At 35.1% G+C, this 17,044-nt stretch overlaps 1 protein-coding gene and 2 non-coding genes across 5 annotated transcripts in view; 2 read left to right on the top strand and 1 right to left on the bottom strand.

The window, feature by feature from the left end:
• Window positions 1-17,044, bottom strand: part of LOC126967521 (furin-like protease 2) — a 325,069-nt gene that overhangs the window by 35,732 nt on the left and 272,293 nt on the right. The gene's annotated exons all lie outside the window — the stretch shown is intronic.
• Trnag-gcc (transfer RNA glycine (anticodon GCC)) lies at window positions 4,080-4,150 on the top strand. The gene has a single exon. It is a non-coding gene; the product is annotated as a tRNA-Gly (tRNA).
• Window positions 5,255-5,325, top strand: Trnag-gcc (transfer RNA glycine (anticodon GCC)). Its single transcript has one exon. It is a non-coding gene; the product is annotated as a tRNA-Gly (tRNA).

Below are 17,044 nucleotides of genomic sequence, written 5' to 3'. Positions count from 1 at the left end.
GCTTTCGTTAATTTCACTTTGTTTAGTTAAATAATGATTTGATAATCGAAACACTTGCGCCCGTGGTTAGTCGGAGTTTTAAATATTGTATACTAGCTTTTCCCCGCAACTTACAATAGTACGCACGTACAATAGTTACATAGGGCCACATTTTTTATTTTTTAATATACGCACTTAGCAGTAACACACTAGACACTGCTGTGGTTAATTCATTTTTATAAGCTACCAGCTATAGGACTTTCAACCCCCTTTTGCACCCCATAAAGGTCTAAATTATAAAAACGCTAGAACAAAATATATTTAAAAGTTTCATGGTGTTATCTTTGATAATGACAAAGTTTCATACAAACTTCCACCACCTATTTCAACCCCGCCAAACCGTTTATTCGCGATAAAAGGTATATGTTCTTTCCCACACTCTTGTCCACCTCTGTACTTAATTTGATCAAAATCGGTTGAGTGGTTCAGGCGTGAAAGCGTAACAAACAAACTTACATTCACATTTATAATATTAGTAGGGATTGTGCGGTGTTTCCGGGACGATACGACATGGGTACCTCCAAAAAAGCGAGTGCGCTTCCTTAAAGTTGCAAGAGAAGGTGGGCGAACGAAAGAGTGACAATCTGGATGCCTATATGTGAAGTAAAACCTGATCGGAGCTGCCACACGATATATAGAGTGCAGGGAAGCAGGGGACGCCTTTGCCCAGCTGTGGGTTTCGATAGACTTAAAAAAAATAAAAAAAATCGGTCATGCTCAGAGCAAGAAACTTTTTACCACGCCCAAAGACAGAGCTTTCAGGAGATAGTTCTGTCACTCCTCTGGTGTTGAAAGAAAGAAAAAATAGCAGTTATTGTTTAACATTAGATGACCCGCAATATAACATCCAACCAACAATGTTATAAAAATCAATATAATTTAATATTATGTAACGGCTTCTATTAAATAATCTCGCGTTTATAATTTTGGGTATAATCTGGTATGTCATCAATGTAAAAACGAATAGATAATTGCTTAGTTTGAGAACGAAACACGGGTTCAATACAAAAAAGAATCGAAGCCCGACTATAAATACGACACCTTTTCGTTTCCGGTCCCTAAGGGTACTGTTACGAGATCAAAATATATAAAGGAAACTATGCTAGTTGTTACTCTAGGTCCAGATTCGGCGTTCAATAAAATAATTATTCAAAGCTGAGTTCTAAGATAAAAAAAATATAATTCAAAAGACTGGGAGTTAAATAGAAATTTTTATTTAAATGTTTAACTTGATGTTTATTAAGATAATAGGTTGGTAAAGACTTATGTTGAATTGTTAGAATTTACGAGCACATTAAGTATTATCATACTATACTGTGGGACCTTATACCCATTAAGGGGTTCTAACTGAAGAAGCGAGACCCAAATATTTAAAAAATATATTTCTGCAAAGATGAATATAATACACAGGAAGCAGAAAGATAACAACAAAATGGACATTATCACGCATAACACAAACAAGTAAAACATAAAAACAAGTCAGCCAAAACATCTGCGTAGCAACCAACCGAAGCCTCCAGGCAAAAGCAGCAACCGCTCTCTCGACGGGAGTTGGCTGGAATTTATTTAATTTATAAAAAAAAATATAAACAAGAGGCCCTCGTACCGGGAAGTGAGTATCTCTCGAAACTGGCTTGTAATTAATGCATTTAAAAGAGGATAGATTTTAATACATTAAAATATTATTTCTAGTGGCTGAGAGATTGTCAGTTGCGACTATGGAAAATGTTGAATTTCCCTCGTAGTTCCATCAACACAGAGCTCATCTATTATATACAAGCTGTGATCTGCGGAGTCATCAATTTATTATATAAAATTAATGTGTTTTTGATCGTATTTAATGCGCTATTATACCGTTCATCCGATTGCGCTAAAACTTTACCAATTTTCTTATTTGCACTTGCGACAATATTGTCAAAGTCAAAATCAAAGATGTTTTTTTATTAATAATCATCGCTTAGCTATATAAATTTTCAAATTTGAGACCAAATGTCTTGAATAAATCAAATATACTTGTAATGACACAATTCACGATCATTCTCCATACATAATTAAGTATTATTGTAGCAAAATTTTAATTAAGATACTTATATTGTTGTGAACTTTGCGACGATATGTTTAAAAAAATAAGCATAGCACGGCAAAAACAACGGGGAGCTCTTTACATAGGACCGGGTCCCTGACGATTCAAACCACCAAAAAATTCATAATGTATTTATTACGTTTTACTATATTATTAAATTATCAATGTTCTTCAAACTCGCACACACAAATTCTTTTTATTTGCATTGCCATCGAAGAATTTTAAACAGATTCGAAGAATTTTATTCGATACAGTCGGGTTATGAGAATTTATTGACAAATCAAATTCAATTATGTTGAAACAATATTACTTAAGTAGGTACCTATTCGATTAATATTACTAATAGGTTATATTATGATAATTAAATAACTCTTAAAGGCTTGAGTTGGCACGTTCCATTACTGATAGGAACTATTGTATATTTATAACTACAAAATATATAAGGTCTAGACATTCTGATACTAGTTATCTAGGCATAGTACCACTAAGTACATGTAGGTACTTACCTAAATAAAACAATTAATATACATATAGCCCTATTTCCCTATATTCCCGTTGCTCGGCAAATTGTGTTAATTACTGAGCCCTTTCACTTACAATTCGCTCTACAAATTATTGTGTTCCATCCGAACCCGTGTCAGAACTTACGGGTTTTCCCGAAGTTATCGTTTCGAAAGGATTTTATAAACCGCTATGGCTAGGTGCTAATATTTCAGACGTCTCGAATGTATTTCTGACAAAAATAGAAACGTATCTTAATTGTTTGGTAAACCCTTCACCCCATACAAATCAAAATAAGAATATACTAGAAGTGATATGCCACGTTAAACATGTCGCCTGACTTAAAGTCTAAACACATGATCGAATTTGGCACGGCCGAGCCATTGAACGTGGTCTGGTGGTGATCGTACCGAGTACGACGCCGCGGCCGGACCAAATCCGACCATTTGTTAAGCCTATTATAAATGTTAAGTATAATAACGGCGGGCGTGAAACAACGCTTAAATATGGTTTATTTCAATATACCTCACTCTTTCATAACCTGCAACTATACCAATAAAAATATTACATTCTGTTTTGTGTGAAAGTGTGGGAAGTTCCTACCAGTGGGAGGCTCCTTTGCACTCGAAGCCGGCTAGATTATGGGTACCACAACGGCGTCTATTTCAGCTGTGAAGTAGTAATGTGTAAACATTACTGTGTTTCGGTCTGAAGGGCGCCGTAGCTAGTGAAATTACTAGGCAATTGAGACAACATCTTATGTCACAAGGTGACGAGTGTATGTAGTGCTGCTTCGAATTTTTGGATTCTTCAATAAACCGGAGCGGCACTGCATTGTAATGGGTAGAGCGTATCAATTAGCATCAGCTGAACGTCCTGCTCGTCTCGTCCCTTATTATCATTTAAAAAAAAGTGCTATATGCGAAATCTTTCTGTCGCCTGAGACGTAGCAGCTTAAAAACAGACATTATGACCGTTTAAGACGTCTAGGTCAACTTCATGTTAAAAAGATAATGTATGATAATATTACTGCATCTCTTATAAATGAGTGGTGTTTATAATATATATTGTTTATTAACGTATTATAATCTGTGATATATATACTACTTATAACATAGATAAACATGAATTAGATAGAACCTATCATGTAAATCAGTAGTACTAGTTTATTAAGTATCTCTCAAGCCTCTTGTGCTTTCTGTGTTTGTATAATAATTTATAATACTTTGAAATCTTAAGAATTCTTTACTTGTTTTCCTATAAAACTAAAAAATATATCTACTTGCTACTGCTACCGAATCAAATGTAAAATTCCTAGACGACTATTAATTCGATTGAGTTTGCAAATAAATTTGTGTTTATTATCGCACACGGTGAATAGTTTTTAATAACACACTTTGCTATATATTTAATAGAGCTAAATCTAGCATATACACAATTTCAATTCAAAGTTCAAGCATCGGTGGTTCAGTGGTAGAATGCTCGCCTGCCACGCGGGCGGCCCGGGTTCGATTCCCGGCCGATGCAATTTTTTTTTTGTTTTTATAACTATTTTTGTAATAATGTTTTATGTAACATTCACCGTGCAGATTCAACGTTCATATTACATTTTCGTGAGTCTGAACAGAATGTATTAAAACTTAACGGTACGTTTACGATTTTTTTATGTATATTATGTAACATTGTATTTACATATTATTATTCGTTCCATTATATCTAACTGATACTTATACAAATATTATTAGATTCGTATTCAAGTCGCACCGACATCCACAACATGTTCGTACACTTAAGAGCCAATCACCTGAGCACATAAAGACATAATAGTCAATTGTTATTACACTCACTGCCAATACCAACCAGTACTTATTATAAACGAGTTCTGCACGCCACTTCGACTGTGTAAACTTCAAAATTATATAAAAAAAATCTCATATATTTTTAATGGCATCACCGCATCCAATTCAGTCAAGCCGTTTCTGTAATTAGCGGAAAGAAACACACACACAGAAACAAAATGATTTTATAATAATTTTATATGAGGTTTATACTTTATCATAAATACAAAGAGTTTAAGATAAACAATTAGAAATTGTTACATTTTAATTTTAAAATAAATCTTCTTATTATATACAATTCTCGTGTCAGGGTGTTTGTTCAGGATAATCTCTAAAACTACTGAATTTATTTGCTTGACAGTTCTGTGGGGTGACATATCATTAACAAATAAAGATACAAATCTTTGCTTTACAAAAATAAAATAAATAATTATTTGAAATATTGAAAATTTATATAATTTAATTAATTAATTTTGTCTATGTTTTATTATTAGGCTTACTTGTAAATTTATTTCGGAAAGTTAGTTGTAAATTGAGTGTAGATTTAACTATGACGTGTAACAACAGTGAAACTGTTTAACGGAACATATTTTTTTATCCTTATTTCTTGGTCATTTTATCTATTTCGTTAAAATGGATGTATCTATATTTGTTTACAAATAAAATTTACATTCTTCCTAAATTTTGTATATAACTTTAACCAAATTATATCATAAGTCTATTAATTTGTAATTTTGTTATGTTAGTGATGAACACACATAGTTTGGTCAGCTATTTTAAATTAAGTTTACAAGCATCGGTGGTTCAGTGGTAGAATGCTCGCCTGCCACGCGGGCGGCCCGGGTTCGATTCCCGGCCGATGCAGTCCTTTTTATTTTTAATTGCTTTTGTACAAAATATTTAACCTGTTTTTTTTAGGTTTTTGTTCTCCTCCAGCATATAACCTCAAGCATGAAAGACGATTAAAAAGTGTATGTGGACAATTTTAAAGTTTAAATGAAATAAAGTTAAAATATTTTTTATATTCTATATGTTGATAGTGTAAAAACGCAATAGTACACATAAATATTACATTTCTTAATTTTTAATATCACGGTAATGATGATTAATTGAAAGATTAAATTTAAAAAAAATTATTAAAAATTTAAATTCCTCTGAAAATATATTCTGTCAAGTTAACTATCGGCGTAAATAACAAAATATATAATTCATAAATATTATTGTATTATTTAAATGAGATATTTCTATAATAATAAATATATAACACTAGGTACTAAGCAGTATCTACTGTCGTCCAAAATTTCGTTCAACATATTCAACTGTAAATTATCTTCGCGGCCTTTTGGCATATTTTTTAAACAAAGGTATCAAAAGGAAAATACTTTCTTCTTTGAAAATTGATATTCCTGCGAAGGGATGACGTGGATGTCCGGTTAAATTGAGCGGAAAAATAGAATAAAGTTACATCATTATTTATAAGTTTCCTTGTTGACGTTTCCTGTCTTTATTATAGTTATATTCACTATTATATTCATGTATGTTTATTTTAAATCATATTAAATGATAATAGTAATTGTATGGGTGGTAGTTTGTTCAGGGCCTGCAGATATTTGTGCAGCGAATTTTTGACCTGTGCGTTCGTACCACCATTCCTCGCCCGAATTAGCAACTCCTTGAGTTGCTCGCACGGTGTTCCGAGTCATTAAGGCTGCGGACAGACTTCCGCCAATGAGTCCGTTTAGGAGTACACACAAGATTTAGTGCATGCAAACCCCACATAACCCATTTGTTCCTCAAGCAGGGAGTTAGCGTTAGGCATTTCCTATATATAATAAATAAGGCATTTGTAACACGTCGAGACAGTAAGTTGGTGACGCTCTTCGTGCGATTTTCCCAATACTTAAAAGAGCGCTGGCGCACGTTAGCTGTTGTTTATTCGAACTATACTAAACCCAAAGGGGGCCCAACATTTTTGTTTGCTCCAATTTCTCTTTCCTTTTTTAAGGTTACCTTTAATCTACAGGTAGCGCACGAGTTGAATGTAGTCGGGGCCTGAGGTAAAGAGCGGGAGCATCTCCCCCCGCTGACCGCACGCCTCGCCTCGCGCGCCTACAGTGTAATGCTGTGCCACTCTTACAGTCTTATCGCGTTAATACTATAGTTGCGTTGCCGTAATGATTTTTGGGTTTTAATAAAGACTGATCTCTGATCAGTCCGTCCATCAGGTTCCGTTCCAGTAAAAACGAGTATTATTCACCAACAAGCACGAGAAATAGCAAAAATGTTTTAGACATGATTGTGTGTCGAAGAAAGGCAGAACAAAATATTGTGGTTTAATTACTCCGTTAAAATGATGAGAAAATTAACTTTAACCCATTTTAAAATGGAAAACTTAAAACATTGTTTAAATTTATCGACACACTCATGATTATAGTCATCAATTGCAATTAGGTCACAGCACTATCGCATTCCTGAACTCTGCATTCAACTCGCGCGTTATCTGTAGTATATATTTGATCATAACTGTCACTAACAGATACTCCTGTTGCTACTAATGTCCAATACTTAGTATCTAGAAATAATATGGATTTAGTATCTGGCAGTGCAACACAGGTCTCATCTGCGTGTTCTAATCCGGCACTAAACATTTATTGATACAAAGTGCGCGGCAGTACTCGGAACAGTAAGCTGACAGAAACGTAGAGCGCCGCAGGTATGGAATCAGTAGAGTATGCGGAGCAATTAGGTGAAGCGGAGCTCATAACAAGAGCGTTTTGTCTCAACTAAATACCAAGTGCACTTAATTTAGCTTGCTTAGTCGCTGGAGTAGTTATACGCGGGTTAATGTTGCCAAATGTACGGTGTGTTTTACCGGCATAATTAATGCATGGTCATATTATTAAATGAACACCAACACGGCAATAATACTATAGAGATATTACTGTTTATATATAAAATAAATTATTGTTTTTTTATGTAAATAAACAAGATTTCTATTATGTGTAAAACTTTTTGTAGTGTTTAGATTTGTGACATTATTAATGTTACAGCTACTCACAATTGATATTTCAACCCACAAAATTGAAACAAGCCACTTATTCATAACTAAAACCATTATAATAAAACATATAACTTTAAAAAAAAATGAATTAGGCGTTACTTTGCTGAAATCCATATTATATACAAATGATTTATTTTTTCTTTAGTGTTGAGTCTCGTGCCAGATTTTGGCGAGCCAACAAGTCCTGAGGATGCCTCGTGTAGAGGCGAAACACGTGTCGAATTGTTTTAAAAACAAATATTGGCGGAATTAACACTAAAGAAAACTTAAATCATTTGTATTTATAACTTGTATTAATCAACTGCTACGCTTTTTATCAAAGCATATTTAAGGCAGACTATAACTATGTGTGCTATAAGCAAAAGTAAAAACACTAAAAAAACCATAAAAATCTTTTGTTCTATTGGAAATAATTTATACCACCTACATACATACAAACAGGAGTATAAAAATCGTCGCTCCGAAAATAAACAAGGCCCCAGCCAAGCGTGAAACGTAAACAAAACTCTGAAACTCGTGTTGTTATTTCGATTTTTCTCGAATGTTTTACGTAAATAAATAGTCGAATAAATTGTACACCTTTCACACTTTATGATCACGGTAAAATAGTAATCTATAATATATATATATTTTCTGTCAAAACTCAATTAATGTTTAATTCATATAGATATTAACTATTTATTTTTCCTCACCGTCATTCTTGTAGTGTTATATTCTAAGTTAATAAAATAATCACTCTGTATAAAAAACAACAATACATTTATTGTTAATATTGAGGGTATTCGTAAATTCTTTAATTTGTAATGTTGTTCATATAATGTCTTAGTACCTAAATGTTTATGCTTTTCTTTGTTTTTTATCTACATAATTAATATTTGTATGTAGTATTAAGTTGTTTCCTTTTTCTTTTATAATTAACTAAGTATTACACTTTAAATTTATATAATACTAGCTGACCCAGCAAACGTTGTATTGCCATATAAAGTAATAAAAACAAATTGGGGTGCAAAAAGTAGATGCAACCGATTCTCAGACCTACCAAATTTATCGTACTACAATTATTGTAAGTATTGATCCATTGTCATCTTGTAACCCTATAGCGGATTTGTGAATGGGACAGAATAATATAAAAATCGCGATACAAAAGTAGGGGTTGATCGTAGAGGTTTGAAAATTTAGGGTTGTATATATTGTATTGTATCATAAAAAAACAAAATATTACGTCCAAAAAAAAAGAATTTACTAACCCTTAACATTTAGGGGGATGAAAAATAGATAGTAGCCGATTCTCAGACTGCTGAATATGCATATAAAATTTGGTAAAAATCGGCAAAGCCGTTTCGGACGAGTAAGGTAACTAACATTGTGACACGAGAATTTCATATACAAGATTATGTATTCCGACGACCTTTTGTACACGGTAAAACCCGAATGAGTTTATGTATGTACACGAATTTTCATATTTCTAATATGTAATTTGATAGTAAGAAATAAAATCTATACTAATGAATGCAGCGTGTTTCATAGACGGTTTTAGTATATATAATTTATGGTGATATCTTATCCGGAACCTTTATTTTTTTTGAATTAGAAATACCTATATATTCGCAATACAAATTATTCAGTCAATAACATTTCGTTACATATCACAATTCATACAATGATCGGGCGCGGTGTACTTAATTTATATGGCAAAACATCGTTTGCCGGGTAAGCACTTGTGTTTGATATGTATAATATTAAATACTGGTAAACGCGAATACTCTTATTGCATTGTAGCTCATTGCTCATTTATAATACTAATATTCTTTTATTTCAGGCCATAACGTCCGATAGTTTACTTATTCTAATTAAAAGTAAACTTAAAAACTAGAAAACCATCTTCTCTCTCAGAGCGCCATTGTTTTGGCGCTAGTAGCAGCGGTTAGTAGTAGAAGCGGTAGTAGTATCTAGTATATTAGAAATGACATCAAAAAGAATTCTAAAGGAATCAATTGTGAGAAAATAAGTTCCTTTTTTGCCTTTTATCACCGTGGATGTAGTGTCCAAAATATAATAATATTTATTACAAGTCTAATTTATTTTAAGCTTTTCTCCATGTGAACAGATATCCAGAGATCAGAATAGCAACCTAACCCAAAACCAAAAAGAAATTCCGAGGATCCGATCGCTACCTAAACTCAGCGATCACGTTTTGGCTTAAGATATCTTGAAAAATTAATAATGTGGTGCGGTGTGGGAACTCGTCGACAAGAATGTGGTAAAATCAAAAGTTAGTCACTTCTTTAAAGCACCTCACATGGTATAATATGCACTATTACACGACATCTATACGCCAAGTATTCAAGATGGTCACAGAGATAATTCAAGCAGATATGCGCGACTAATATGCTCAATATATATCCAGGAAGTCATTTCCCCTTCTCACATCCTACCATATTAATAATAATAAATCCAAACCTAATAAGACACTTTCAATTACGTTTAGATAAAGCCAGGTTTCCAAAGGTGTTCAAAAATGTAGATGTTACAAAACTTAAGCAGACATATATACGACGGATATAATATATAGAAGTAAGTTTAACAGAAAATAAAGCAGGTTAGAGGGTGGGTACCGTGCGCATAATCCTAGTGCAATGTACAGCACAGTGCAAAATCCGATCATGCCGGTACAGCCAGCAAATAAAAGTTCAATTCGCTTCCGACGATACAAAATGAAAATGTTTGCGAAAGTTTTTTAAGCGCCACAGCAATTTATCATAGAAAGCCTTTGCGACGCTTCCACCAATAAATTATACTATTCCAAACTGCTTACTAACGTATCATAACATTCAATTTTGCATTTCTACTTAGAAATTTCTGTATGATTTCATATAGGTGAAATAATAATGCTCACATCAATATAATATTATATTAAGGCAAAGAAACCGCATCCCAGACTAGTCGAGTGTTATAAATGCCTGTCATGTTGCTGTTTGATCCCCACTGGGGATATTCAATTTTTGAAATAAAAACTTCTTTAGCGGCGTTGAGCACTTTTCTTGGGATGAATATAAAATGTTAAACTCGCGTCAGGACACGTGACCTGATCGAAAATTCGTAAGACAGTCGTTGAAATTCTAGACGAAGATCAATTTTCTGAGAGAAATAAATAAAATAATAAAACTTTATAATGTACAATAATTGTAATAAGTCTGAAGTGTTGAATTTTTTATGTAATATAAATTGTAAATTTTGTGTACGATAATGCGATAAATGAATATTGTATTTAACCACATAAATGCTAGTGCTTGTGTACTGATAAATAAAGCAACCGCAATGAAATCGGTGTATGATACAAACTTTCACATACACACACACACAAACACACAGGTACAGACAGTGACACCCTCGTGAAAGTAGTCAGGGAAACTTCCTATAACCTCAGAACGTTGAGATCTATGCTATGTTTGAAGCCACAACAATCTCAACGACTCAAATAAAAAGCAGCCAATCGAATTAAAATGAATAAAAAATATTTTATAACCGGTCATCGCCACTAATCGTGCACCACGTGACACATTCATATTGCAGCAAACCAAGCATAACTTCGAACCTCGAACCATAAAACCGCCACAAAACTAAAACATGAGTAAAACAGGATCGCTTGGACAATACAAAACTAATTCAAACTCGGGCCGCACAAGCGGGCTTATTATTTACAACGGGTGAATTTACCACTCGCTAAATACGTACGGTTAAGTCACACTAAGTTCGCACATAAAAACTAGGTGATACCTATTCTAATTTGTTACACAAAAGGGTGGCTCGCAAACACGTTGTTAAACAAACATAGGTAAACACATGAAATGAAATGCAACTCGAAAATAATGATAAATGAATGCAAAACTGAAGTGGCAAAGGGCAGGGCACACAGTTCGACGGAAAATGGGGCAGTAAGGTCTTCGAATTGCGACCACGTTCCGGAAGACGCACCAATCGTCGTGGAGATGTGAAAAGATGTGAAGGCGTGAAGGCTCCTGTGTGCTTTGATATCAATAACGATAAGATAAGAGTGTATATGGGAATAATCTCCAAAATGAATAAAATTAAAGATTGTTGTATGACCTGTCCATTCCATACGATAGCATAGTTATTACAACAGCTATGATGGGGGCCCTTAAAACCGAAACATATATAATGGTTGCCCATAACTGCTTAGCGGCAGATAAAACCGCAACTGTTGTACTTATCTAGCAAATCTAAAACTTCACAATCATGTTATAGTTTTTCCCTGAATGTGAAGATCAATTGCTGAACTTGGGATCATATTTTTTTTATGGAAAAGGATGACAAACGATCGTATGAGTCACCTGGTGTAAAGTGATCACCGCCGCCCACATTCTCTTGCAACACCAGAGGAATCAGAGGAGCGTTGCCGGCCTTTAAGAAAGGTACGCGCTTTTTTTGAAGGTACCCATGTCGTATCATCCCAGAAACACCGCACAAGGAAGTTCATTCCACAACTTTGTAGTACGTGGAAGGAAGCTCCTTGAAAACCGCACTATGGAGGACTGCCACACATTCAGATGGTGGGGATGATATCCTAACTTGTGGCATATCGTGCGAAGGTGGAATTCGGCGGCAGGAATCAGATGAAACAGCTCTTCGGAACACTCCCCGTAATAAATGTGGTAGAAGACATACAATAAGGCGATGTCTCCACGCAACGCCAAGTGATCCAGGCGTTCACAGAGCACTGGGTCCCCGACAATTCGAGCTGCTCTACGTTGCGCTCAAATGGATCGAGCTGATACTGAGGTGCGCCAGACCAGAGATGACAGCAATACTCCATACGTGGCCGGACCTACGCTTAGTACAGCGCTAGAATGTGGGCCGGCTAGAAGTATTGCCGTGCTCTATTTATGACGCCCAGTTTCTTTGAAGCCAATTTGGCTTTGCTCTCCCTATTATGATGACAGCAAATTATAACCTCAATTCAATCTTGCTTTTGCAATGACTTTTCATAAGAATAACAGAGCGTCACAACATTAATATAACTGACAATTCATATAGAAGAAGCAATCTAAAGCCCGACACATGAAAGGTTGAAATCTACCCGCAATATGTTATACAAATTCGTCTATTACATCAGCCACTATCAACAAACGTCACCCCAAAAGGCAGCACACTACATTACCGACAAAAAGGCCGACTCGAACATCTGTATATCACAAACACTCAACTTTACAATGGTACAAAACACATTCACAGACGAACTACACGCGATATATCAACGGGATCCTTCGCAAAGGGTTGTTACACGACAACCTCACGTGAATTGTACGCCTAAACATTTACGTAATCATTTGGAGAAGGCGAGATTACGAGAGTCGTTTTATTCTCATATACCGAGCATGTAGGAAGACTTCTAATGATACGTGCTAACCACACTAACTGACTTTGGTATTAGTAACCAAAGAAAAAAAAAGAATCAAAACTCCACATACCAAAAAATAAGAGGACACTTGTCAGTAAATTTTGCCAAAAACCATCTGTCTACAGCAACTACCACCTCCAATGGCAACAAATGGCGCTAAACTGCACATGACAGCTATGACAAATATCTCGACTGCTGTCAACCGCAGTCCCCTTGAAAACGTGCTCTGTAAAGGTCACGAAACGTTGGGTTGAATAAGATAATAATAAAAATGTAACTTTTACGCAAAAACTAATGTAAATCACATTTACACGCGTTTTACTCCTTAAAAAAGGATTTTATTGAAATTCATTATTACCTCTTCACATAAGACAAATTCTCAGTCGACAAGCATTCACGTCTGGTGATATCATCTGCAACAAGCGGATTATAAATACCACGAACGATCATGTACTTTCTATGGTGTATCAGAGGCAATTAAGTACCATCATACTAAATCTCGTTGATCCGTAAATTTCCCCACGACAAAAGGCGAACACGTCGCAATACCTGTCACGTGTTTATAATAAAAACGTCATTCGTAGTCGCCGGAAAATAACAGAGTATCGCACACGATATTACACATTCGAAGCGATGAGGTGAGAGACGACTCGCTTCAATTCCCGCTCGTCTATAGACGTAACGCGAAGACGTATTAAGCAGTCCGTGAATATTTTATATTTTACCCAAAAATATGGATATAATGCAAGCCAATACGTGGAAACGCCTTTTAAATCTGAAAGAGGGTAAAAAAACGTATCACTTTCTGAACTGGCTTATACGACACAATAAATCAAGGGGCGATTTGTCAAACATGAGCGCTCGAATCCAAAGACGCGTGGTCTAGCTTAACTGACGCATACGACAATTTCTAACGATTATTTTCGATTGAACTCAATTGTTAGAATTTATTGTAAGGTAATAACTAAATATATTTTGATTAAAAAATTGTTAAAGTTAATTCCGACCACTCGTCTTTGAATTATTCAAGCGCACGAAGCGCCTAGATATATAAGGAGTCTAAGTCAGATCATAAGCGCGATGAGTAGATGTATAAAACTGATCGGCAAGATCTGATTTTTTATGAATAAATCACAATAAGACATGTCATGTAGAAATTTACAAAAAACAACCAAGGCGCTCGACAAGAAATGAGCACTGCCAACAAAACAAAGATATAATAATACTCCACTAAATTATAAATTTTACAGCAACTTATAACCTTTTAATTTTTTCAAGTATGGACCAAACCGAGGGTCACAGATTACTACATAAAAGGTCATCAGTAATATAAGTAAGCGTCATTTTGAGTCTTGTTTTTGATATCAACATGGCTTCCTCAACGAAGGATGGACGTAACGAAAGACGAATTTGTATTCTTACTATAATATTTTTCCAAAGAATACTTACGAAATTTGTATAGACATACAGCTGATCTAATCCTGCATATATTAGGGTCACGCCCGAAAAAATTTACAAGTTGTCGCATGATAAAACTCACTCAGCAGTCAAAACTCGCTTAGTATTCGCAGATTTGGTCCTTTGTAAGTGAAGTCGTTGAGCAGGCTTATATCTTTATGAAGATCTGAATTTTATCGTCAGCAATATACCCACTTCCAGGTATATACGTCGGTAAGGCCACGATAAATACATCTCACGGACGCAGGTGTGTCGAACCGCCGGCGCTCGACGCCTCGTGCCGGAGACGAAAACGTGAAAAACTCATTCGTGAACAACAAAAGCGGAACCGACTACTATTACTTATAGACTAAGAGACGCTTATAAATTTCGTAACTGTGATTCAATACAATAAGAGTTCCATAAAAATGTATAATATTTTGACAAATTATCAGCTAAATAAATTAACTAATGTAACAGTGACCAAATAATATAATTATTATTAGTCAATTCTAAAGTCACATGTCACCTAATTAGACATGCATTCAGATTGTCGCTCATGTAACTATTTCACTATCTAAACTAATATCACTTATATTTAAGATCAGAAAACCTTATAATTATTAAGTTAGTTTATCAGAGTTATAACAGATTTTCTAGAGCAATGAACCACTGAACTAACATGACTTGAAAATGTATTGAAATCCAGCTAGCCTTTCGGTGTTTTACTTACGCAAAACACACAGTTTTTGCCAATATATTATTACTACACAATATTATGATACATGGTTGAACTTTGCAAGCCAAATCATTAACTATCATCACATAAATATTCAGCTAAAATGTTACAACATCTCGTGGTCTATGTCTAAAGGCAATAACTCAAGGGTAGGCAGGTGTCGAGGCGAGATAAAGCTCTGACGTCACGCGGCGTGTGATTTAGATATCGCTCGCCACGCAATCTGCATAAGTAAGATCCATCATACGAAAATTTTAGTATGCTTACCGGAGCGGAGTATAAAAAGCTGTAGATTATCTACGTTTTGCGATTGGCCAATTTTGGATGTGGATGATAGATAATTAGAACACCACTGTCTCTCCCACGATTTTGTTATAATTACTTTTCTGGACTGTCTCCCCCTAACTAAACAAATTTAGAGATTGCTGTTTATTATTTGTGGTATGCTAAGCTCTCTGCCATAATTACTGCTGTCTAATAAAATACGTTCGATGAGGCTATAGATATATTGATATAGCTCACAAGACAAACGAAAAGACCAGTCTTTTTCAATGTGGGCGATGACGCCCCCTCGTGGGCGTTAGAAACTTAGAGGGGGGCGTTATAGGGCCCAGAAAATAAAGGGGGGTATTGGCGTGACTTAGGAGAGCAATGATGGACTTGTTATGTCTATTAGATACTTTATGTTTAAAATTTCGAATAAGGGCGTATTCGTGATTTTACGGATCCATGAAAAAAATACGAATTGAATGTACGTTTTTGTTTGACAACCACATTGAAGAATCACGGATTGGAATTTAAAAAACATATGAGTGCACAAACGCTTTAATTAGTTTATATTTCTGCCCTGTATGATGGTATAAAACTAGGAATACTTGTACTAGGAGTCTATAAAAAATTGGGGGCGCTAAAGATAATTTATTTTCAAAGGGTAAAAAGTAATAAGTTTAATAATCACTGGTATAGACAGACGCGACGGCGGATTTTAAGCAGTACGGTTCCTGTTGGTCGCCCTTCGGAAAACTTAAAAGAGAGTCTCGACAGGGAACTCGCTCCCTAATCTTTCTATGATCTTATTATAGGGTTTTTTCTTCATTTATAATTTGTATTTCAGCGTAATCCAGTAGCCGAGATGTGTATGCCAAAGTTCCAAAGCCACTAGGCTACATTAGTTCGTATGTGTTCAAATAACCCTTTGGCAAGCCGCTAAAGGCCCGCATTGTCTCTCACGACCCCAGCGTGTTATATCGGTCGGACGTACATAAACGCTCACATGGTAATGCGGGCCTGTCATAAAAACTTTTCATAGAAAAACTTTCAGGGCGGTCACACTGAGAAGCGGCTTTAACGGCCTCTTAAATTCTTGTTTGCGGGTATTCGCGAATAATGCGTTGTTGCGACGCCGTCCTAACGGCTTCCATCCGCTTTGTTGGGCGACCCTACAGGGGTTACAAACTTTGTTAATTGCATGTCGTGAAGTGGTAAATAATATGATATTGTTTGGTTGTCTCCATTTCCGAGATGTTACAATTAGTTAGATGTTACAATTAGTTAGATGTCGAATCAGCTTGGTTATAGACAGTCTCTCAAAGATTATCTCATAAATTATGACTGTTCATTGTCGGTACATTTATGAAAATTTAATATACGTTCACAAAAATCGTCCTTTTTGCTCTTAATAGTGATTTTCATTATTATAACACTAGAAATAAGGGATTGCTTGTAACTAATTCTAGAAGCCTTCATAAGATACATAATAGCTTTAAGGGTAAATGTATACACTTCTATTATAAAGTCCCAGCCACTGTTCAGGCATTATCTATAAATAAATTTAAATGTTTTATAAAAAAGGCTCTGTCGTTACTATTACTCCACTGCTGAATATCTAAATGATCGGACAGCCTGGGACTAGATTATGATTTCTTTA

This window comes from Leptidea sinapis, chromosome 13 (assembly GCF_905404315.1).
Source record: "Leptidea sinapis chromosome 13, ilLepSina1.1, whole genome shotgun sequence".
Taxonomy (NCBI): Eukaryota; Metazoa; Arthropoda; class Insecta; order Lepidoptera; family Pieridae; genus Leptidea; species Leptidea sinapis.
This window is presented reverse-complemented; position numbering and strand designations above follow the sequence as displayed.